We start from the raw sequence: 23,144 nt of genomic DNA, 5'->3' as shown, positions 1-23,144 counted from the left end.
ATACTGATATAAACATAGGGGAGCATGCATCCTTTTGAATTAGTGTTTTTGTATTTGGGGGGCGGGGAATACCCAGTAGTGTGACTACTGGATCATAAGTTAGTTCTATTTTTGAGGAACCTCCATACTGTGTTCCACAATGGCTGCATCCGTTTGCATTCCCATCAACACTGCATTAGGGTTCCTTTGTTTTTTCTACATCCTCTCAACACTTGTTGCTTCTTGTGTTGTTGATTTTAGCCATTCTGACAGGATGTGAGGTAATATCTCATTGTAGTTTTGTTGTGAATTTTCCTATTGATGAATGATGTTGAGCATTTTTTCATGTATCTGTTGGTGATCAGCATGTCTTCTTTGGAGAGATGTTTTCATGTCCTCTATCCATTTTTAAATTGGATTGTTTTTTGGATGTTGAATTATATCAGTTCTTTATATATTTTGGATACTAACCCTTTATCAGATATGTCATTTGCAAATATCTTCTTCCATTCAGTAGGTTGTCTTTTAGTTTTGTTGGTTTTTTCCTTTGCTGCACAGAAACTTTTTATTTTGAAATAGCCCCAATAGTTTATTTTTGCTTATGTTGCCCTTATCATAGGAAGGCATGTCTAGAAAAACATTTGTATGGCCAACGTCAGATACATTACTGCCTATGTTTTCTTCTAGGGTTTTGATGGTTTTCTGTCTTGCATTCAGGTCCTGAATCCATTTTGAATTTACTTTTATGTATGGAAGAAAGTGGCCCAGTTTCATTCTTTTGCATGTAGCTGATCAGCTTTCCCAACACAAATAGCTTAAAAGACTGTCTTTTTACCATTAGATAATCTTTCCTTCTTTGTTAAAGATTCATTGACCATGTAATTATGGGTTTATTTCCAGGTTCTCTACTTCATTCTATTAGTCTATGTGTCTATTTTTGTGCCAGTACCATACTGTTTTGAATACTACAGCTTTGTAATATAAGCTGAAGCTTAGAATTGACAAAGTACAACATCCATTCATGATAAAAGCCTTCAACAAAGTCAGTTTAGAGAGAACATACCACAACATAATAAAGGCCATATATAAACAACCCACAGCAAACATCCTACTCAATGGAAAAAACTGAGAGCTCTCCTCCAAAGGTCAGGTACAAGACAAGGATGTTCACTGTTACCATTTTTATTCAACATAGTTTTGTAAGTCCTAGCCACAGCAATCAGACAACAAAAAGAAATAAGAGGCATCCATTTTGGTAAGAAAGAAGTAAAACTTTCACTATCTACAGACGACATGATACTCTATATAGAAAACCCTAAAAGCTCCATTAAAAAAAAACTACTAGAAAAAAAAACTAGTAGAACTGATTAATACATTCAGTAAAGTTGCAAGATACAAAACCAATGTACAGAAATCTGTTGCATTTCTACACACCAATAATGAAGCAACAGAAAAATTAGGAAAACAATCCCCTTTACAATTGTACCAAAAAAAACACCTATAAACCTAATCAAAGAGGTGAAAGATCTTTACCCTGAAAACTACAGAACATTGATAAAAAAAAATTGAAGACAACACAAAGAGATGGAAAGACATTACATGTTCATGGATTGGAAGAACAGATATTGTTAAAATGTCTATACTAAAATAACCTACAGATTTAATACAATCTCTATCACAAAACCAACACCATCTTTCACAGAACAAAAACAAACAATTCTAAAATTTATATGGAAACACAAAAGACCCCAAATAGAGCAATCTTGAAAAAGAAAAGAAACTGGCATTTTAAAATTCAGTATATTGCTGATATCCAAACATGTTGTATGTATCAACGTTTCAATGTATCAACATTTTATTGTTGAGTAGTATTCCATGGTAATCCATTCAACAGTTGTAGGACATTTAGTTTTTATACATCTTTGTGAATTACAAATAATGCTGCTATGAACATTTCTATACAGGATGTTGTGTGTATATATGCCTTCATTTCTCTTGAGTAAACACTTAGGACTGGAATTGCTGGGTCATCTGGTAAGTGTATGTTTAATTTTGTTAAAACTGCCAATATATTTTTCAGAGTGACTGTGCCATTTTCATTCCCACCAGTAATGTAAAAGTACTCCATTCTTTCCATATCCTTGTCAAAATTTTGTGTTGTTGCTAATTTCTATTTTAGCCATTCTTTTATGTATATAGTACTATCTCATTGTAGCTTTAATTTAAATTTCCTTAATGGCTAATAAAGTTGAACATCCTTTCATATGCTTACTTGGAATCTATGTATTCCCCTTGATGATATGTTTATTCCTGTCTTTAGCCCATTTCTAATTGCCTTTTTTATTGCTGATTTTAGAGAGTTCTTTAAATGTTCAGGATATGTCCTTTAGTTGGAGGGTTGATTTGCAAATATTTTCTCCCAATCTGACTTGCCTTTTCCCTCTTTTAATGGGGTTTTCATAGTGCAATGGTTTTAAATTTAATGAAATCTAATTTTAAAATTTTTCCTTTTGAGATCATGCCTTTGGTTGAACCTAAGAACTTTTTTCCAAATTCTGAACAATGAAGGTTTTCTCCTATTTTTCACTAAAAGTAGTATAGTTTTACACTTTACATTTAGTAGCATGATCCATTTTGAGTAAAATTTTTTAAAGACTTATTTATTTGGGAGAGAAAGAGTGTGCACATGTGCAAGTAGAGGGCAGAGGAAGAAGGAGAGAATCCCAAGAGACTCCTTGATCTCACAACCCTGCAATAATGACCTGAGCCAAAATCAAGAGTCAGATGCTTAACTTACTGAGCCACTCAGGCACCCCTTGAGTTAATTTTTATGTAAGGTATGAGGCTTAGGTTGAACTTTCTTTTTCTTTTGAACCTATGTATATCCAATTGTTGAAAAGACTGTCTATCCTTCCTTCTTTGAATTGCTTTTGCATTTGTCAAAAATCAGTCAGCCATATATGTTTGGATCTATTCTGGACTCTATTTTTTTCCATTGATTTATATGTCTATCACTCACCAATACCACATTACCTTGATTATTATAGCTATATAGTGAGTCCCAAAATCAGGTAGCAAGATTCCTCCAACCTTAGTCTTCTTTCAAAATTGTTTTGTATATTCTACATTCTCTACTTTTCCATATAAATTTTAAAAGCATCTTGTTTATATTAACATAACATCTTATTGGAATTTTGATGAGGTTTTCATTAAACCTGTAGATCAATTCGGGAAGAATTTACATTTTTGCTCTTCTGAGTCTTCCAATCCATGAACACAGTATGCTTCTCCATTTATTTCAGTTTCTCATTACTTTCTTCATACATAATTTATTAGACATATATGTAAATATTTCACTTTGGGAATATTGTAAATGGTATTGTATTTTAGATTTTGATTTATATTGCTAAAATTTGAGTTTTTCATTGCTGGTATATAAAAATATGATTCATTTTTATGTGACAATTCTGTACCTAGGCAATTGCTAAATTCATTCATTAATACCAGGAGTTATTTAAAAAATAACTATATATAATTATATATACATGTACAGTATATTATGTAATAGTTATATATAACTATATGCATAATTATTTAAATATATATATATCCCTCCTCATGATTTTCTACATAGATAATCATGCAGCATGAGTATTTTTGGCATTAGATTTACACTACAACTCTGTGAATAGGGAACTTATAATGGTTTTCTTTTTTTTTTGCAGACTATTCAAAGTTTTTTTAAATTTTTCTTTCTTCTTTAATTCTAAAGCTCCAAATCAAGTAATGACACTAGATAAGGCTTTGCATCTCCAACACAGTATTCCTAAATTGAAAATTCTGTCTCTCTTGCTTCCTTCATTTTGACCTGATTATACTATCAAAGGTTATCCTGAAACCATCTGCACATCTCTGCAGAAAAGAACTTTTGGAGAATTAAAATTTAGAGATAAGAACCTCATAGTAAAAATAGCTACAGAGGCAAATCTTTCTGTCTTGTGAAAAATATAACAAATAACTACAAGTCTCCTTCCAAATATAAAAATGTGCCTTTTGTTTAATCATTAGATATTACAACTATGAATATACAAGACTTTCTCCATGTTTGTTCCTTTCCAATATATTCTATACCCAACAGCAGAAATTATATTTTTTCTCAAATGTTCTCATTAGATATCTTTGCAGAGAGAAAATTTATGTTAATATTTGTCTCTTTCATACATCTGATATTGTCACTATGTACCCACTCAAACTTATTTATCACAAGCCAGCTTGTACTTGCTGGACAATTAAGTATTGCAGACAGGGAGTGTGGATCAAATTTATTGCATTTATTTATGTTTGAGTTCTTTGTTGAGAGGCAGTCCCTCTTTGGAGGGCATCAGAATCTGACAAGGTGAATCTGGGTATGTTAGTTCAAAAAGCTGGCCATTGATCATCACCATTCCCTAGTTGAAAATTACTAGAGAACATTTTCTGTGTTTGGGTGGCATAGGGTTAACAAGAGCATTTTTAACCTAATAAAAATAGTTGTTTAAGGCCTTTCTTTCCCAACTGGATTAGTGCCATATTAAAAATCCCACAGGGGAGATATATTGACTCTTTGATATCCATGCTGTAGTATCCTTATAAGTTTCCTGATGGCCAAGATAGGCAAAACATTAGTCTTCAAAATCCCTATACAGAAAAGAGTTGGCATTCTTTCTCAGTCTATGTCATCTACCCAAGTCAGGTGAACTGAAAAAGTACTGAACAACTATGTTTCTTATTTTTAAAATAACTAAATTCTATGCAGTATTAATTTGTAAAGACTTTTGCTGACAAAATCTTACTATTGTAATTCCGTGACCTCAAAGCAGCTCAGGTGCCTCTGAGATAAAATCAATAACAGCAATAAATTCAAGATAGAATTGACATTTAATAAGAACATTTTGAGAGTAAAATTGGTCTGTAAACAAGTAAGAGTTGATGTACATTTGTATGATGTCAAAGTAGGACTTTGGGGGCCAGATGTTTTATTCAAAAGGTAAACAATACTAAAGACAATGCAATAATCTTGAATTAATTGAATTAAAATTCATGATGTAGCTCACAAAAATGAGTCAACCCACTTTCTGGCAGATTCCTATTTATACTGGTTACTATACTTTGAAAATGAACAGTATTAGCATTATTTGCCTCCCTTCAATTTTAATGTCCTGAGACAAAGTCATAGTCCCTTTGCCCTAGTTCCAGCTTTACTTATCAATCAAAATACACATCCATTAACCAAACTCAAGTAACCATTATCCTCAAGTTACTGTATGTCTTATCTGCACTCCACCAGAAAAGAAGAGATCAGAGTTTTAATTTTTAAAATGCAAAAAAAACCCAGAAAAATTAATCCAGAGTAGTCAACCTGTAGTCAGTATACTTTCACCCCAATTTCCTAAATCTACTGTGTTGACATCTAATGTTCTGAATAATGAGGATGGATCTTCAATCAAGATGATAACTTTGAAACCTTCCTTAATTATAAAGTCAGGCAATTTGGCACATTCCTTGGCATTTCCCAGTGGGAAAAGGGGCAGCATGTGCTATTCGAATATTAAAATAAGATAGCTGGGGGAGGTGGTGCATATGTAGGTAGGTGCAGGCTGTATATGAAAGAACCTTCGTACCTTTGGCTTAGTTTTGCAGTGCACCTAAAACTTCTCTAAAAACTAGCCTATTTAAAAAAAATAAATAAATGGCAATGTTCTGCTAATCTTTAGCTATCCTGAAGTTCAAATGATCAGAATCAAACTTCCAAAAATATATGCCAGTTAAATATGGCTTTTTTTTCTTTTTCTGTGTTTCAAGTCAAAATGATAAATTAGCAGCCTTCTGTGCTTTAGGTATGAGTCTCACATCAACTACAGCTGATAGAGCATTCTACTGAAGGCTCATGAAACTGTACAGCATTTGGCAGTGACAGATAGATTCAGCTGACAGCAATAGAGACTCAACACTTGGATATTGAGTTTCATTCAGCCAACACTAGTATGAGGAATAGCTTCTAAAATACTTTTTCACGCACTGATGTTTCACTGCCAGTAGAGCAAAAGTACTATGAGCATTTTTTACTACCTCATCAGCAGGTACAGAAAATCTTCCTGTTTCCCAAATTTAGGAGTCAGTTTTAGAAGTTTCAGTTCTGACATTCACCTCCTGCCCCAAATAGCTAATTATGTTTTCTGTTTCTTGGCATTGCTTCTGTCGTAGCCTGGGAGGACCCTCCTTATTGAAAAGGGTATTGGTTAATGTCAGTGTAGGTTTTCAGACTTATAACATTTGAAAAATCAAAAGTCATGGAAAGGAGAGAACTTTATTTCAATAAAAACAAGAGGAAGAATAAGAAAGCTAATATCTACTTGGGGAAAACTATAGCTAGTCTATAGGTATAAGTAGGTATATTCCTATAGTTTGAAAAGGCCAAACTATAAAATGATCCACATTTTCTTTTTGTGGGACATTCTAGGGGCAAAATGTTTGCCATATAATTCATTTTAAGGATGACAGTCAGAAGGATGATTTTTGTCAACATGCTCCAATCCTAGAGCCAGGCTAATATCTGTGGTAGCAGTGCCATACAGAGAGTTAAAACTGTTTAGATGTAGTGTGCTAGACTAAAAGAATATGCTAGATTAAAAGAACCAGATAACTGTGAAAAAAATTAGAAATAATTTTAAAGTCCTCTTTTTCTCAGAAAGCTTTTGAATGTGTAGTGAAATAAAAAGAAAGGCATCTGTACCTCTCTCAGGCAATCTAAAGGAATATAGCCAAACAGAGGTTACTGGCAGATGTTCTGTCTCCAATTATTAATCTGGACAGAAACAGATTTCAGCAATTGAATTCTATGTGCACTTTCCATAATCTTGCAAACACCTTTCAAAGTACTGTACTTATATTGCAGTTCCAGGGTTGTTGAGGGGAGAAAATGCCTGGCATCCTTTGGAATTGGCATAGCCAATGTTTTTCAAAAGGGACTAAATTCCTGGCATCTTTCCTAAGCTTATTAAAGCGTTGTATTTGCCTTCCAAGTGTCATTTTTTAACCAGAACATTCTCGCAATTTTACCCTAACTCTGTGACAGCTCCTGTTTTTTAAGACAGCCGGAATTTTAATGTTTTGTACACATAACAAGTGAATAAATGGTCCCTCCGTGAATAATTTTCATTTTTGCAGGATGAAGTTATTAAGCAGAAAGCTTCAATAGACCTGCTGTCACTGTTTTAGAGACAGGAAAAAGAAATAATATTCAAGGTGATATGTCTAACTGCCATGAACAGCCACAGTAATAATACTCATTAACTTTAGGTGAAGGGCCACAGATTTTAAAATCGATTCCAGTAAATTAGGGGGAAAAAATCTGTTCTAAGTGAATAGTTTTAAAGAAGCATAGTTATAAGCATATGGGAAAAATACAAAGTGAATTGATAAAATAATTCCCAGCCAAACAGATGAAATATGGAGTCAAGCCTGGTAGAATGCCTTGGTCTGGAGAAAAAAAAAAAGATAGCAGTTACATTAAAGATGCTCATATGGTGCAGAGAGGGAGGGAGAGACAGAGAAACAGACAAGTAGGTAAGTAGGTGAGTAGTTGTAGACCCACATTGACTCACAGGGTAATACTGTGTGGAATACTGAGGTTCTTTATAATGAAGGTCTTCTACATTCTTATGATATTAACAATAAAGAGGGAGGTTGAATTCCTCTTTCAAGATAAATTTGTATGCTTCCAGAATTGCCCTCCATAATTCTTGTCAAAGAACTACTGAGGGTGTCCTGATTGTCAGAGATAAAGTATCCTTTCAGGGGGAAAAATCCCCTTACCACTTGTTATAACTGAGAAATAAAGTTTTCTTGGAGTGAGACTGGAGGTCATCCCCTTGGTGCTCTTTCCCATTAGTGTTGTTCACTATCCTCATGCTGTCAAATAAATGAATATGAGATATCAGTGTCTGATGAAGCCTAAAACGTTACTCTCTGTCTCAGAGCTATCAATCCTTTAGCTAGGAATCAAAGAATAAGTGAAAAGAAGGAAACTATAACTACAGCATGTGTCCAATTTTGGGGGTCCAGGTACATCCTTGGACAAGAGAAATCTCTTGATATATACTATTAGGGTTTCAGTGCAAAACTCTGTCATTGCTATTTGCATTTTAATAAAGACCAATCTTGTTTCTTAAAATGTTAGTCTCATGCATGCATTCTCATATTAGTTGTTACTGTGTATGCTTATGCTTCCTCTCTCAGATAGATTATACACTTCTTTAAGTGTAGGAATCATTTCATCAAAGCTTTCTTGTACTCTTCCCTGCATGCAACACATGGCTGGCTATGTAGTCAGTGTTCCATATAGAATTCTAGAATGAACAGATTTATTACTTCTCTCTAAGATAATAGCTAGATTGTTTTTATGAAGGACACAGGCTTCAGAGACTGACAATCTCAGATTGGATGATACAAATTTACCAGCTGTGTGGTCTTGCAGAAATTACTTGACAAGGCTGACACTCAGTTTCTCACCTGTACTATTGAGAAAAATATCAATGATTCTATCTCACAAGCTTGCTGTGAAAAGAGATAACATTTGTGAAATATCTAGCACATTTCCCACCTCCCACAATGTACAGAAGCAATAAACATCCCTTCCTGTTTCTCTCTTTCTATTTTTGTTTTTCCTTTAAAGTAGAATCAAATAATCACAGAAATGACCCGGAAGACCTCAACAGAAAATCAAACGAAACATCATGCCATGGAATCACACAGAACAAGTGACTTCACTGCAATTCATTATTTATAAAATGAAGATAATATTACTATTCTCGCAAAGCTAATGGGAGGAGCAAGTGAGAATAATCATGTAAGTAAAGCAATTGCTGCCGTCCCTAGTTCAGTCAATGATCTATACATGATATTTATTATTGGAGTGATTTATTAAACCAAATTTCTCTATGAGTATGAACTCAATTTTTAATACATTCATCAGTTCTAACATTATAATTAAGAGATAATATTGTCTAACTCTATTTATGATATACCCATGGCAGTATGTGTAGACCCTGCACAGAATGTCTGGTTTAATCCGGTTGGTAGTGAAATGAAATAGAGAGGCCAGGCAAAAGTTGGTCGAAACAGGCTTTTATTTATTGTTTTTAAAGATTTTATTTATTTATTCATGAGAGACACAGAGAGAGAGAGAGAGAGGCAGAGACACAGGCAGAGGGAGAAGCAGGCTCCATGCAGGGAGCCCGACGCGGGACTCAATCTCAGGTCTCCAGGATCAAGCCCTGGGCTGAAGGTGGCGCTAAACCGCTGAGCCACCCGGGCTGCCCCAAAACAGGCTTTTAATGGACACAGTCTCAGGCGACGTTCTGCGGGCTGCAAGGGAGTGAGACAGGGGAAGTCGCAAGGCTGGGAAGTCAGGCCCAGGGGAGTACTAACGGCTTTTTTAAGGGGGAGGGGTAAGGGGTTGTGTGTATAGGGTGATAGGGCATAGTACTGGTGGAATTGGTATGGGGTGATAATTGCTTATGCCCTTATATGGGGTTTGGGTAAGGTGCGGTTTCTGTTTCCTGCATAGGTCCTGTCTCCCTATGATGACGTGTCCTTGGTGGTCTGCTGGTGGTGGGAAAGTCCCAAGGCGAGGGTGCAAGATGGAGGGTCCACTGCCATTTTGTTGGTGCCTCCCAATCCTCCTTGATCCCAACGGCCCAACAGAATGTATTTATGGGTTGCTTTCAGATTGATCCTCAGCCTATATTAGTGTGTCTTCTGTGCTGCTGTTCAAGACATACAAAGGCCACCACTCAATATACTGCTGAGAAGAACAGGCACAGTGCTGGGGCCACAACAAGGAGAAAAGGGGAACACTGGGGATGAGAAGACTAACCCTCTATCTTTCCAAACCTACACAAAATCAGAGAAAATCATGTAGAGAACTCCTATGTCCACATTACTAGTTTCAATAATCATCAACCTTTGGCCAGTTCTGTTTCCTCTATCAGGTCCTAATTCTGTAATGTGTGGGTATTGGACTATTTTAAATATAATACCAGACATCATGTTATTCCACCTACAAATACTTCAGGACATATGATACAGACTTTTTGCTACAAGAAACACCATGCCATCATCTCATTCCCCAGAATTAATGTTAATTCCATACTATCACCTAATACTCAGTTCAAATTTCAATTGATCTGATCTTCTCAACACATTTTTACAGTTGAGTTTGGTCCAATCAGGATCCCAACATGGTCTATATATACATTATCTTTAGTTGTTATTTCTCTTATGTCTCTTTTATTCTGCAAGAGGCATTTCCTTTTCTTTGCCAGTCTGAGTTGTGATGTGAGCAAATTTGTGACCCTCATTCAGACATGTTGCCTCGAGCTGGAAATGCAGAGTTAGAAAGCCTCATTGTAATGCTGAGATCTGGTGACCATTATAAACTTATTCAATAAACACTAGCAAACACTACAAAATAGTCTGACTATACCTGCTGAATGTGACTATATCACACTTTAAAATAAAGGAACAGAAAAACAAACAGAAGCCATAGTTTTTGTTGCTTAATCTTACTCCTGTGTATCATCAGTTGCTTTACTGTTATGCTTCCCTTTTCCGAAGGTAAAAGAGATTCTCTAGAGTCTTACAGGGCCTACCACTGAAAAGGTTACTGTACTAGTGATAACAAAGAAAAAATACCTCAGTTTCTTTGTTTCTTCCAGAACTGCCCTCTGGAGAAACTTAGCTTCAAGTTTTATTCTGCAGCACGATCCAGAGCTTGCTCTTCCACAAAAATTTTAGCTTCAAGATGCATTTAGCTAATAAACCCTAAAATGATCTGTACTTTTCACCGTTTAACACATTAGAACATTTTTCTTAACCATTCTTTATTGCTTTTTAGATTCCCCAAGCATGTCAGTATCCTGGAGGGTATTAACCTGACTCATGCAGTTTGCTGCAAAATAAGGTAATAGATATTGTAGTCATAGTTCTTTTATAGGAGTGGCATCTTCGTGGTAAGCAAGTTCACCCCTAAAAGAGCAGTTGGTCTTGGGCCCCTAGCATATCACTTTGTATGGAAATTTACTCTAGAATTTACATTTTAAAAATCCACACTAACATTTTATATTCTCTTAGTGTATTATATCCCTTATTCTATGTGTCTTATTTCTTCATCAAATATAACTTTTAGGTTTACTCTCTTCATCTTGGCATTCAAAAATCTCAAAAATCTCACCCAGAGGTACAATTTCTGTGAAGCTAATTGAACTTAATCTATAGATACCTGACTTGCATGGGTCCCTTTTCAAGATTCTGTGTTCAGGGCAGCCCGGGTGGCTCAGCGGTTTAGCGCCTGCCTTCAGCCCAGGGTGTGATCCTGGAGATCCCGGATAGAGTCCCACATCGGCTCCCTGCATGAAGCTTGCTTCTCTCTCTGTCTGTGTCTCTGCCTCTCTCTCTCTCTCTCTCTCTGTGTGTGTGTGTCTCCCATGAATAAAAAAAAAAGGATTCTGTGTTCATATGGCCATGAATTTCTGAAAATTCTGCAAAAGTATCATACTTTAACTAAATTCAGTTAGGACCCCTGTTTCCTTCCACTCTGATTTTGCCTTACGTCAGATGGCATTGGAGGGATCATAGTCATAGGCCTTTTTATAATCTGACTAAAGAGAAGTTGACAAGTTATCAGAAGCTGACAAGGATAACACAAAATTCATAATTTGCCATTATAATGAGTATACTGATGACAAATTTGTTAATGGGTGCCATCAATTCAAAGAGTGTCTAAGATCAGTCATTGCCCAAGAAAATCTGGTGTCAAAGAATCTTTCAGCTTACATCTGAAAGAAATTCGATAGCAGTTTTATCAAATTTGACAATCCTAAAAATTTACATGACATTATTTATAATGACTTGTGAAGCTGAATGAAGTGGTTTTAAACTAGAAAAAAAATTCCTATCTATCACACTACAGGTTAAAAGAAATCATCCCTCTATTCTTTCCATGAACATTATATTACAAAACCATTGTCTAATGAAGAGGCAATCAACAAGTGTCAGGCAAAACTTGTATAAAGAAAAGTATTGTAGAGGTGTTCAATTTAATAAAAATGTTGTTTCTAGATGTTAAAAATGTTTGTCAACTTTCTAAAACTTGAAGTTCGTTGAGATTGCTTTTCTTTTTCTAAATATTTTTGCTTGCACCTAAAATTGCATTCAAAATTTCATACTATTTCCCTTACAGAGGGCCTCAAATTATATAAGCTTTAAAACCCACCAAACCTAGATGTGCTCCCACTCTGACCATTCGTTACCTAGTTAACATCATCTCCCTCTACTTCCCAATATGGCATCCTTCAGTTGCCCAACTATGCATATATTCTTCCTCCTTAAAGAGTTAACTCAAGAGCCATCATCTGTTTTCCTTGATTTGATCATTCCCCTTCAGATGCGATTTGGCCACTCTTTTCTCTGAATCAGCTTTCACCTTATATTAATTTATAAGGGAATAGGTACTGTAAATTAAGCCCTCACTAGATTGTGATTGTTCTAAGAGCAGGAGGAAGCACCTCTAGGGTCGTTTTTCCCAGAATGCTGGGGACATGATTTTCCTCACTGTAGGCTTTCAACTGATGGTTGAATCAGTAGGTGAGTGTGTAGTGGGAGTCTATTTTTAGAACACAACTGCATTACACCCCTATGAAGCTATTTTTTCCTCTCTACACAAGCCCAAATCAATTTTTCCCTTTGTAAAAATTTCCTTTTTTTTAAAATTTCCTTTTGCATTATGATCTATATCTTGATCTTTTGTCATATAACAATAGCAATTAATATATGTTGTCTTCCCATTTGAATTGAGAGTAGGAACCATGACAGATTTCCTTAGGAACTACCCTAGACCTTTACTATTCAACTGAATTGTTTAATTGCATTTTTAAGCACATTTTACTTATTTCTCCACTACAAAATATTCTTTCCTTTATTTTTTTTTTAATTTTTTTTTTAATTTTTATTTATTTATGATAGTCACACAGAGAGAAAGAGAGAGAGGCAGAGACACAGGCAGAGGGAGAAGCAGGCTCCATGCACCAGGAGCCCGATGTGGGATTCGATCCCGGGTCTCCAGGATCGCGCCCTGGGCCAAAGGCAGGCGCCAAACCGCTGCGCCACCCAGGGATCCCTCTTTCCTTTATTTTAATTGATGATGGAATGTAACAAAAAAGGATATTTTAATCATATATATATAATGAGTGTATTGAGAGAAAATAATAGGTAAATGGGTGCAAGATGTTGGAAAGTTATGGCAGTGATATATATATACAGCTTAAGTAGAAAGTCAGGATTCCTAGTCACAAAGAACAGTTCTGATTTCTAGCTTCTGTCAAAATGCTCTAATCCCAAGCCCGTTTCCTATTTATGAAATAAGAAGATTTTCAAATGTTAGCATGAAGTTAAAGAGCATCATTAGCACCAAACTGGGACTTTCTCCTCAACGTGATCCAGTCATTCATACAATTGATATTTGTTGTCCTCCTACTCTGTGCGTGGATACTCAAGATACCTGGTCTCACTAGGACCCTAACTGGCAGAAACTAGTAATTAGTACAAATAAGCACATAAGTTAATTTGAGTTGGAGCAAATTCACTGAAGAAAATAAAATAGAGTAATATGAAAGAGAGTGACTGGGATGAGATCATTTTTGATTGGGCGAGTAGAATAATAAAAAGAAGATTAAGAAAATAGCTTTCTCACAGTTATTATTTGTAAAAGCTATCTCTGTGTGTCACCCAAAATAATCCATGTATAGCACAGATGTATGTGTCTTACACTTTGGCAAACAGTAGACTGTATTTACATTTTACAGTAAATAGATCTGAATAAAAGTTTCAGCTCTACCACTTAACAGCTGTGAGATCTTGGCCAAGTTACCTAATTCTTTTCAGCTTCAGTTTCCTTAACAGAAAAATGAGGACAATCAAAATAAGATAAAAAAAATCATAGGAGTGTTGTAAAGATTAAAGGAAAGTAGGTAATATGCTTAGCAGAGTGCCTGGTGCATCACACAGTCTTTCACAAGAGCCCATTGGCAATTTCACCCTTTAACAATTGTCAAGTCCTTTTGGTAAATAAAGAGAGCCTTTGGTAATTAGAAAGTGGCAGAGGCTATGCAGTTCCTACCACAAAACCTCACCACTCTATGGTATGCTTCATTGAAAATAGGTCTTTGACCAAATTCTGTCATATGTACAAATATTTGTAAGCACAAAAACATTTATGACTCCACGTAGCTGAAGTGAATTTCCACTCTGCACTGAGGTACACAGAATGACACTTTGTAGGAAAGGTTTAGTCTGGGGTAGATACAATGATATTCCTCCAGCAAGAACAGCCCATGGGGTAGTCTCATCAGGGGGCAGAAGAGGAGGGACAGGGAATCCACAGGGAATGTGGATCTAGATATTGAACTCTGCACAGAGGATCATAGGTTGTTGGGATTGTCAGATTCTTATACCTGCTTCTTCTAAGCATAGCAGGACCTGTACAGTCTTTCTAACCAGCCATCTCTCTAGTAATGAAACATATTAACATCTCTAACATCTCTTATTTTAATTGCAAGTTCTATGTATTGATTTTGACAATAATATTGGAAATGTTAAATAATTATTTCTGTTTTGTGGATTCCTACCTAAGTTATTTCAGATGCTAAATAACTGTCCCTACAGTGAAGTTGTCTTAATTTGTACACACATTTATATCATACTGTATAGGAAAGTATTTTTAAAGTAAAATACTCTACCATATAACAAATAATGCTAGCTGTTATTTACAGTATAATAAATATAGGTAGAACCTTTGTTGTAACAATTACAACTAGTTTAAAGGAAAATTCAATTATCTTATTATTGGATAGCTACCTATTCTTTTTATCCCCGTGTCAGATAAATAGTAGGTGTTTACTGTATCCTTCTTGCTGGATGGACAGGAGTAGTCCCAAAACACTGATTTATAGGTATTATTATGATGACTACTTCTGTTTCAGAAGGAAAGAGAAAATGAAAACTAATACTTTTCTTTCATTTTCCCTCCAGTTTTATTTGTTTGTAATAGAAACAGCATGGTGTACAACAGGAAGATATGAACACCCAGGCCAGTTCTGCCACTAATTAGCTATGCAATTATGCACAAGTCACAGCTTCTGTGCTTCCATTTCCTTATCTATAAAATGTGGATTATACGCACTCTACTTAACTGGCAGAGTTGTTTTGAAAAGAAAATGAAGTTGGTAGATAAGGACAGGCATTGAAAACTTTAAAAGCACTATAATAATATGGTCTGCTATTCTTAATATTTTTCTTTCAGCTTGAGTTTTAATCAGAAAGCATAGTAACATAGGAGCCAACAGTAATAGCATCAGTGCCAACAGTCCAATTAGACATCAGTGGATGGCAGAAGGTAAGCTACTAAAATATATCAGCATATACAGAAGTCATTCATTTTTCATAAATGCCAGAGTAAAAGAAATGTTTTCTTCAATGGAGAAGCTGATGCTGTTATTTATAGAATGGCAATAAACTATTCGCCAGTTCTCCATCTCCAACTTTTTACATTTGTATTTTACATTTATATCTATAAGTCTAGCAGAAACATTTTCTTGATGTTTTTGAGTTGTATTTGAGTACACTGTCATGACCAATGTTGTAGGCTAGGTAACTGCCTCTATGCTGTGCTTCTAAAAGCTCAAAAAGGTCTTCTTTCTCCAATATTACTTCTGCATTCCTAAAAAGGCCAAGACCATTTGCATCAACTTTTAGGAGTTTTCCTAAGAAGATTTTTGACTGGATTAGGTGCCCTTTACACTGGAGGAGGAGTTGGTAACCGTACTGTAGGAATTTATATTATTGTTAATTTAATGTCAATGTCCAGGAAGCAATGGAATGAGTATGAACATAGAGAAAAAGCTCTAAAATGAATATCTGACTTCATACAGAGCATAACATGGTAAGGCTTAAATGAAATAGTATTTTCTGTGCAATACTTCTTTACAAGGCTGGCCAGAGGCCAAACTATAAATGAAGTAAATTTTTTCTTTGGAGATTTTTCATTTTGATGTGGCCTCCCTATCTCTGAATGTTTGAGAACTCTCACTGGGAATTGAGGGGCTAATTGGGCTTTTACCAAACCAGTTGATCCCTCATCTCTGTTTTCAAAGTTAATCTCTAGCAAAGTGGTGAAGGACATCAAGTTGGTCCTCTGTTCGCCCATCTCTCTATCCCTTCTGTTGTTGTTCTCAAGCAGTCCCCTGCTGTCCCTTCTCTCTCCCTTGCTTCCCTTACATTTCACAAGACCAAGGAAAGGTGTACATAAGATTCTGAATGATTCCTGTTGCTATAAGTCAAATATCTGATATTCCTCAATCTCTTTATTAAAGTCAGATATTCTCCAGTTCAAGAGCCACCTACTAATGGCTGGGCACAGTGATAAAATCTGTAAGATAAAATCTGTAAGATATAAAAAAGGGGGATCTTTAATCTCCAAGAAAACTAGCTCCTTTTATAATCCTTTTTTAGTATCTCATCTGTAGGCACTCACATCTTCCTACTGTAGGCTCTGAAGCCATACACAACCAGGGAAAAGTGCACACAGATTTTGAATTAATCCCGTTGCTATAAGTCAAATGTCTGATATCCCCCAATTTCTCTGTTAAACCACATATATGTACAATTTGTGCTATTGAGTTAGGTCTTGGTTTCTGATTGTTAATCTGTTCACTGTAACTGAAGCCTTGTCTGGATCCTGAATACTGGAAAACAGAGTATGTTTGGGGCCTTGAAAAACTTTCCATGTATCATCAACTACTTTTGTCTATGTTTCCTCCACCTGCCCAGAGCCTTGCTCAAAATTTGATATAACACCTACAAACACATAGTGCTGCAATAAATCTGAAATTGCCAATCGCGCTTTCTGAAGCCTCCTGTTTCCGTGACTTTTCACAGTAGATCAGATTCCTTAGGACTCCATTGCCAGCCAAGATAAAGCACAAGTTAACCATGTTTGGTTGAACACTTTAATTTAAAGCTATTGATTATCCTTCTCAGGAATTGGTTTTATAGTGATGTCAGCAAATCATCCCCATTCTACCTTTTCTCCTATTCTTTCCCCACTAGCTTTGAACTTTAGCCTATCTGGGTCACAGTTGTCACCTTAACAGTCAAGAACCAATGATTGATTTTTTTAAAGATTTTATTTATGTATTAGAGACAGAGAGAGAGAGAGAAAGAGAGAGAGAGGCAGAGACACAGGCAGAGGGAGAAGCAGGCTCCATGCAGGGATACAGACATGGGACTCAATCCTGGGTCTCCAGGATCACACCCTGGGCTGAAGGCGGCGCTAAACCGCTAAGCCACCGGGGCTGCCCTCAATGATTGATTTTGATTGATTTTCCTATGATTGATTTTCCTAATCATAGTCAAAATATATATACAAATTTTCTACTGTGTCTTGTCTGCTCTTACAATCCAGAAGTGCAAACTATTTTTATTTTCACATCTTCAAACCAGAAGATTAATTTATGATGGCACAACCATCTGTTATTTCCAAGAAATATCTACAGTGAATTTACTGATACCTTAAAAAAAGTGAGAAAAAGGGAGGAAGGAAGGAAGGAAGGACGGACGGAAGGAAGGAAGGAAGGAAGGAAGGAAGAAAGGAAGGAAGGAAGACTCATTAAGCACAATAAAAAATTCAGTGTTTGGGATGCTGGCTTATATTCTAAGTATATTTCAAATGGAACATAAAAATCTGCAACTTAAGATACTTTAAGATGTGAAAATTTCTCCCTTGATGCATACTTTCTTTGGTATGGAACTCAGAACAAAATAAAACAAAACAAAAAACACTGTTCTCTGTTCAAGGAACACTCTTGTTATATGACATAGCACACCATTAATGCAGAAATAAAAACTTTTTAACATTAAAAATTTATATTTGTGATTTACATTAGTTTCCACAGCGTGGCATATGATATTGTTTGCTCTTATGATTAAAGCACTTATCTTAAAAACACTGCCTTAGATGGCAGAGGAGAATAAATGAGCATAAATAGGAGTACAAAACATGAAGGTGTAAATTGCCTTCAAAAGTCAAGTCTAGAAAAAGAGATTAGAAGACAAATTTCACATTACTGTTTAGGATCTAAATTGAAGTGTAATTATAAGATAATGAAAGTTATTTTCTTGTGTGACACATCAACTGGCGCTGATGGCAGCTACCAAAATTGAAATGCACCCAGATTTGCAGCGATGTCAATAAAGTTAGAGTATGTGTATGGTCTCATAAGGTGACTGTATGAAATAAACAATGTATTTGTTTTGGTTATGAGTTTCAGATATATTGGTCTACTAACCATCACCCCATAAATCATTCAATGATGTGAACAAAGACAGAAACATAAAAATGGACAAGAATACAGGCTTCTATTCTCATATGAAATTGTAAAAATACCAATTTCAAAGTCATAAAAAGCTGAGGAAATTTCATAATAAAAATATATCACATGACTAAATAATTCATATTCCTTTTTTATTTCACATCTTTTGTTTTTCTTTCTGAGAATTACTTAGTGTAAAGATGGCATGTGAAAGCAACATTCAATGTCCTTAGGTGGTAGTCAAGAAAACTTTACTTTCTTTATGGACAAAAGACAAATTATGACCATAAAATAACCAAAGCAGAGAGTAGTATGTTTTAAGAATGAAAGTGGTATAGAGGTGCTTGGGTGGCTCAGTTGGTGAAGCATCTGACTCTGGATTTCCACTCAGATCATGATTTTGGGGTCCTTGGGATCCAGCCCCAGGTCAGGCTCTGCACTCAGTGGGGAGTCTGCTTCCCTCCCTCTTTCTGCCCCACCTCCTGGGCACCTGCACATACTCACACATGCACACTCTCTCTCTCAAATAAATAAATCTTAAAAAAAATGAAAGTGGTATAAATTTAGGTTTTATAGTATCACTTCTTCCCAAGGGGGACACGGAAAGGGTAAACAAAATTAAAGTATCATTGAAATTAAGACAGTATCCTGGTCATGTAACACAACTTGGAGGAATATCACACAGATAATATTTTGGAGGAAGTTAAAAGTATACACTAAGGGAATTTAAGAAAGTAAACAGATGAGGGAAAAGGGAAGAGGGAAAAGGGAAAAAAAGAGAGAGGAAAACAAGCCACAAGTGACTTTTTTTTTAAAAAAAGATTTTATTTATTTATTCATGAGAGACACAGGGAGAGAGAGGCAGAGACACAAGCAGAAGGAAAAGCAGGCTCTATGCAGGGAGCCCGATGCAGGACTCAATCCCGGTACTCTGGGATCACACCCTGAGCCGAAGGTAGATTCTCAACCGCTGAGCCACCCAGGCATCCCCACAAGTGACTCTTAATGATAGAGAGCAAAGTGAGGGTTGATAGAGGGGAAGTGGGTGGGTGATAGGCTGGATAGGTGATGGGCATTAAAGAGAGCACTGAGTGTTGTATGTAAGTGATGAATCACTGAATTCTACTCCAAAAACCAATATTGCACTGTATGTTCACTAACAAAATTTAAATTAAAAAAATATACACTAAGAATCAACTATAGAGAGATCAATGTAATTTGGTGGGATACAAGGACAAGAAAGAATAAAAAAAAAATCCTCACTGCTATTTTTCAAATTGGATGGGCAGCCCAGAGTATGATGTCAGCCAAGAAACAAATTGAGGAACTATAATAGTATCACCTAGCATTAAAATGCGATTAAAGTAGAAAATTGCTGCTGTTTTTTTATTGGTAAAAACTAGAATGGAAGACAAGCATGAGTGCATAACAGATAATGCTAAAAAGGATAAAGAAGAAAACCCACTATGAGCAAAATAGGGTAAATACTCATAAAATGGGGATTCAAAATCTGAATAACTGATATGCCTGATAAAAAGAAAAAAATAGAGCAACAACGACAAAATATTGACCAGTATAAAAGAAGAAAATCTTCCAGAAATGACAGAAGTCTTGAGTCTGTAAATCAAAAGGATTCGTTATTCCAAGAAAAGTTTATAATGATAAAACAACACAGAGGTATTCCTCATTATTTAACTTTGGAGATGGAGAAGGATTGTTACAGATACCCAGATATAAGAAGAAGACCACTATAGTATGGAGATATTTTTGGCTACAAGTCAAAGAATGAAGGGTTTAAAGTGGCTTAAAATTTAGTGTTTCTATTTTTGTTCTGTTTTTGTTTTCCTGACACTAGAAGAAGTCCAAAAGAAGTTGTTCCCAAATTGGTACAGTGGCTAAGCAATGTCCACAAGGATCTAGGCTCTTTATAAGTTTCCACATCACCATCCTTAGCATGAAGACTTTTGTATTCAGCTGTTTCTCTCATGGTCAACATGACTATTATGCCATGTCTCAAGTCCTTACACAGCTATTAGCCAAAAATAGAAATAAAGGGTAGATATTTCTCCTCATTGTGTGTCTATCTATCTACTTATCCATCTATCACCAATCTATTTAGCTGTTTATTTGACTAGAGGTTTTATTTTAGCAGTACAAAGGATGGAGGTGCAATAATATTTGGAATTTTTCATTCATGTTTGTTTTATTTAATTTTAATGCTACATCCATGTGGTGTTGAGGTGAGAACAATACAGATTCTGTATCTGTGGCTCGAGGCAGATATCCCATAGTACAACTGAGCTTCAAGTTACACACACTGAACAAAAAAGGTTGAGGAAGTGAAGTGGGGGAAGGCACGTGCCAGAGAAAGAGAAAAAAAAAAAAACAAAGAATTGAATATCCATGCAGACATTTCCATATCACCTTCAGTGCTAACCTCCCTTAGAGGAAGAGTAAAAAGGAGGCAAGAATAAGATTCATAACTGTTGACCAGTTACCAGCATCATGCTTTTCAGCAACATTTCAGAAGAATCTGAAGCACTTTTTAAAAAGATTTTATTTATTTATTCATGAGAGACACAGAGGGGGAGGTAGAGACATAGGCAGAGCGAAAAGCAGGCTCCCCAAGGGGAACCTGATGCAGGACTCGATCCCAGTACTCGGAGATCACAACCTGAGCTGAAGGTAGATGCTCAACACTGAGCCACCCAGGCGTCCCATCTGAAAGCACTTTTTACAACAAATTCATAACAACAAACTCCCAAACAACCTTAACCACCTCAAGCTAACACCCAATTAATTTTAAGCATTGACATAAAATTTGATTTAACTACTTAAAGAAAGGAAAAATGATACCACTTGTACCTCCATAGTGTGATTAACCTCTCTCTTAGATGCTTGCATTACCTAGGAGTTAAATGGCTTTTGAATTTAATTTCCATCCCTAATGGTGATCTTGCCCCATCTGGCAGAAGATAATACAGTAATGCTGAAAAAAGTTTCTGTGCAGTTCTGCGAGTGTCTCAAAGAGCCGAAAAACTGGAACCAGTAAAACCCACCAACGTGCATTCTTGCCTTTAAGAATTTTTGAAAAAATGTTTTTAAAAACCCAGCAGGGCAGAAACCTAAATTCTGAGATCAAATGTAAAAGTCAGATTTGGGGTTCCTCAGTGACAGTGGGAAATTTCCAAAGGCAATGGGGCAGTTGCAGGGAGGGGATGAGGAGGAGTAGGGAGATCAGAGATGGTTTCTCTTGTTGGCATTTAGGTCTCATTGATTTTCATTTTCTGTATCCTGCAGAAATTCTTTATTCTGCTCTTTCCCATCACCCTGCATGTCTGAAATCCACAGTGTCAGATTATCACGTGACAACTGCATCATAAGTATAGAGTTCTAGAGTTTCCTTCACTTAACATATTCATTTCTGTAACTGCATCACCAAAAGCCACGTTGGCCAAACTGCAGGCATGGTCAGAGGAATTAAGAATTTCACAGTAGAATACAGAAAAATTGAGAGCAAGACCTAAGTGAGTGAGATGTGGTGGCCCAAGTTTTACAGCTGCAATATCATTAGTGGCTTTAACGCAACTAGGTTGTTCTCCACAGCCTCCTTCCTATAGGGAATTCAGCCAGATGCCTGTAATAGTGCCCTTTCATTTTATTATAGAAAACCTTGGACTCTCCAGTGTTAGCCACTGGAACGAAGTGTTTGTCCAATGTTTCCAAACTGTCATAAAAGACCAACCCTAGCTCAATCTCAACCACTTGCCAATATTCCTGAATTATTTTCAGTTTGTCTACTCCTTCCTTGTTTTCTTCTACCTGTTCAATGCTACTGATTAGTCTCCAAGAGGATCTTCTAGCTAGCTCCAATCGCATGTTTGTATGCAACAGATAGAAGGGTTCATTCTTTGAGTGTCATCTTAACATTCATCCCTGCTACTTTCTTTATTAATTTTACCATTTCGTCCTATCACAAAGATTGCTTGGCCAGCTTTACCTGGTACACCAGATCTTCATGAGCATCCATAGTGGTGGCAGCTCCAGTGGGGTCTATGTGACAGATGGAAACAGATAGCATCTCGACTCAGCCTCTCTCTCCACACCTCTGTCTCCATTTACTAGTGAGGAAGATCTTTTTTATTATTAGTATTATAAAGAGAGAGTGTGTATGCATGTGTGTGAGTAGCAGGGCAAGGGTGGGGGGCAGATGGAAAGGGAGAGAATTCCTGACTCTGCACTGAGCTCAGAGCCCAATGTGGAGCTTGATTCCTTGACCCTGAAATCATGACCTGAAACGAAATCAAGAGTCTGACGCTCAACCAACTGAGCCACCCAGGTGCCCCAAGGAAAATCTTTCTTAGAACAATCTAGCTAAATATCCTTATATCTATTGAGTTAGAACAAGGCCATATTACCACTATCTTATAGCTATAAGGGAGGCTATGGAAGTGAGTACCTGACATTTTCATGCTCTGTTATTAACAATGGACTCTGATGACAAGTAAGAAGTAAAAGGGAATTGGCTAATACACAGGCAACTAAGTGTCTCCTATAGTCATCTACTAAGGGAAAAAATGATTAGGTTAGGCTATTCTTATATTTTCAACAATACCAGATGCCAAATATAAAAGTAATATCAGAAAATTTTATGAACTATATATTTATATATATATATACATTTATATACATATACTTGTT

General features: G+C 36.1%; 1 pseudogene; it reads right to left on the bottom strand.

Moving 5' to 3' along the window:
* Window positions 1–21,713: 21,713 nt before the first annotated feature.
* On the bottom strand, window positions 21,714–22,473 carry LOC100688815 (annotated as a pseudogene).
* Between the last annotated feature and the right edge of the window lie 671 nt (window positions 22,474–23,144).

Source organism: Canis lupus, chromosome X, assembly GCF_011100685.1.
Source record: "Canis lupus familiaris isolate Mischka breed German Shepherd chromosome X, alternate assembly UU_Cfam_GSD_1.0, whole genome shotgun sequence".
Taxonomy (NCBI): domain Eukaryota; kingdom Metazoa; phylum Chordata; class Mammalia; order Carnivora; family Canidae; genus Canis; species Canis lupus.
The sequence above is the reverse complement of the archived record's forward strand: the minus strand, read 5'-3'. Positions and strand labels throughout refer to the sequence as shown.